Consider the following 3,427-nt stretch of genomic DNA (forward strand, 5'->3'; position numbering starts at 1 on the left):
GACCAAAATGCCCCTAGGACAACTTATGAAAATCCAAGGTCTATACGTGCTCCAAATGGTTTCGTACTTCTTATAAGGTCTATTATGAAGAACATGAAGATATGTTTGTGGTTTCAAGTTGATTGGAGCAAGTTTGGAACCTAAACCAAGTTAGGACCCAAGAAACACCTAAAGGAAACACAACAGGAATCAAGACTCTTCTAGAACCCTCTAAAGAACTCCTTAGGAATTTATGACCTTCTAGAACAACTCATGCTAAGATGGGTTCATATGGTTACAACGGAAAGTTACAACTTATGCCTCAAGGAATTACGAACCTTAGAAACTTACAAGATTGAGAACAAAGAACAATATCACACAAGCTTTACAACTACCCAAGTAAGAAGATGCAAGGTAGCACTCAAGGATAAGGGACCTATGACCTCCCACCACGCAATGCTTTTTGAGGCCCAAGATTTCTTCTTCTAGGTGGGATGTCCTGCACCATGTTTCCTTTGCAGAATATCATGATTGGCCTCATTTCTCTCACTTAGAAGAGCCCTGCACCATGTTACGGGTACCCAAAAGATTTGCAGGATGCCATGTTCATGTATGCATCAACCACATGACCTTTATGGTTTTTCATGGGGAGTAGTCTAAGGCAATGATGGAACAAGAAGATATCTCTTGGATACAACGTAGACTACGTGCTCATGGTACAACGTGCTCATGACTTAGACTACGTTGCTTGGAACGCATGAAGCCTTTAGTGTAAGGTTTTAGACTATATCATAGGGCAAGCCCTTGATGCAGGATTAGACTATATCTCTTGGAACTTAAGAAGTCTTGGATGTTGGTTTTCAGACTATGCCGCTTGGAATGCATGAAGCCTTGGGCATAGGTTAGCAGATGGTATCGGAGGGCAAGCCCTAAGATGCGGGTTAAGACTACGTCTGTTAGGATCGATACCAGTTGTTAGCTCTGATACCAATTGTTAGGATCGCACAACAACGCACACGCTCGATCTAGATGAACACAAAGAATGGAATAGTGAAATTGCAAGGAGAACTCTGGCTAAAAGGATTTTGTTTTTATTGATGACTTCAGGTATGTACAACAAGAGAGAGTACAGAGAAAAGAAAAGTACGACTTCAAAGCTCTACCGGACCAGATATATATATAGTATAGTTTACTATATATAGCTTTACCAGATTTAGCCATCTACTATATATAGCTATTTACCATATATAGCTTTGCCGGATATTGCTTTACCATATATAGCTTTACTATATATAGCTTTACCAAATATAGCTTTACCTGATATAACCGTTGACCAAGCTATAAATAAGTATCAGGCTCCATAACCTAACAATTCTCCCACTTGGAGACTGATCTAGTCAACCAAGAATTTCACTCTTAAACGACCATGAGCATCTTCACTGCACCATACCAATTGAGGTTTTGCACAACCTCAATATTCCAACATCAACACATTTTGTCAACATGTTTGCTGGATTCTTTGCACCCTCTATCTTCTCAAAACACATCACCATCTTCAACTAACCTCCGAGTGAAATGGCATCGCCTTCTGTGTTTTGAATGATAGACCGGGTTCCTCGCCAACAGCATGAGTCTCAAGAGTTTATTAAGTATTTGCTACAACATCACTATGTGAATCTTTTAGCAACTCAACCTCAACTCCCACTTGCTTCACCTCTGGTTTCTCAGCAAGAGTCTCAGGAGTTTCTTGAGTATCCGCTACAACATCACTCTGCCAATCTTTGAGCAACTCAACCTCAACTCCCACTTGCTTCACCTCTGGTGTTTCAGCGACGCTTCCAGCCGATGCAACCCCCTCTGAAGTTTCAGCGATGCTTCCGATCGACACAACCCCCTCTAGAGTTTCAACGACGCTTCCGGCCGACGCAACTTCCTCTGGAGTTTCAGCGACGCTTTCGGCCGATGCAACCCCCTCTAGAGTTTCAGTGACACTTCCGGCCGACACAACTTCCTCTGGAGTTTCAACGACGCTTCCGACCGACGCAACCCCCTCTGGAGTTTCAGCGACGCTTCCGGCCGACACAACCCCCTCTGGAGTTCCAGTGACGCTTCCGGCCGACACAACCCCCTCTGGAGTTTCAGTGACGCTTCTGGCCGACGCAACTTCCTCTGGAGTTTCAGCGATGCTTCTAGCCGACGCAACCCTCTCTGAAGTTTCAGCAACGCTTCCGGTGGATGCAACTTCCTCTAGAGTTTCAGCGACGCTTCCAGCCGACGCAACCCCATCTGGAGTTTCAGTGACGCTTCTGGCCGACGCAACTTCCTCTGGAGTTTCAGCGACGCTTCGAGCCGACGCAACCCCCTTTGGAGTTTCAGCGATGCTTCCGGCGGACACAGCCCCCTCTAGAGTTTTAGCGACGCTTCCGGCCAACCCAACCCGCTCTAGAGTTTTTAGCGACGCTTTTAGCCGACGCAACCCCCTCTAGAGTTTCAGCGACGCTGCTTCCGGCCGACGCAACCCCCTCTGGAGTTTCAGCGACGCTTCCGACTGACACAACCCCCTCTGGAGTTTCAGCGATGCTGCTTCCGGCCGACGCAACCCCCCACTGGAGTTTCAGCGACGCTTCCGGCCGACACAACCCCCTCTAAGTTTCAGCGACGCTGCTTCCGGTACTTTTCTTCAATTCTCTAGCAGTCTTTGTGAAGCTAACTCGTTTCTATTTGCTCATAACGCAGTTCTCTCAAGGACTCATAACAATCTCCGCATCAAATACACCTTGTTCATAGCCAACGGTTTTTCGTACATATTCGACAACGTCTTTAACAGACCTGACGTTGTCTTCTCCTTGATAATGTTGAACGCCATGTTTCTGGATAGCGTCAACCAGATCAGCCCCAAGGCTTGTCGATCCTTGAGCTTCCACTGTTCCGTGTTCATGGTATCCGGCTTCACCCCCAACAGAGGTTCGTGAAGATCTTTCTGGTACAGATAATCTTCAATCTGCATTTTCCAGAAACCGAAATCGGATCCATCGAACTTCTCAATTCCAATCTTTGAACTTTCCATCTTCACAGATCGTGGTGAGTTTCGCCTGGCTCTGATACCAGTTGTTAGGATCGTTATCAGTCGTTAGCTCTGATACCAGTTGTTAGAATCGATACCAGTCGTTAGCTCTGACTACAAAGAGTGGGATGTACAACAACGCACACGCTCGATCTAGATGAACACAAAGAATGGGATAGTGAAATTGCAAGGAGAACTCTGGCTAAAAGGATTTTGTTTTTATTGATGACTTCAGGTATGTACAACAAGAGAGAGTACAGAGAAAAGAAAAGTACGACTTCAAAGCTCTACCGGACCAGATATATATATAGTATAGTTTACTATATATAGCTTTACCAGATTTAGCCATCTACTATATATAGCTATTTACCATATATAGCTTTG

Source organism: Cucurbita pepo, unplaced genomic scaffold (genome assembly GCF_057944985.1).
Source record: "Cucurbita pepo subsp. pepo isolate OVF unplaced genomic scaffold, ASM5794498v1 scafford_2, whole genome shotgun sequence".
NCBI classification, from domain to species: Eukaryota; Viridiplantae; Streptophyta; class Magnoliopsida; order Cucurbitales; family Cucurbitaceae; genus Cucurbita; species Cucurbita pepo.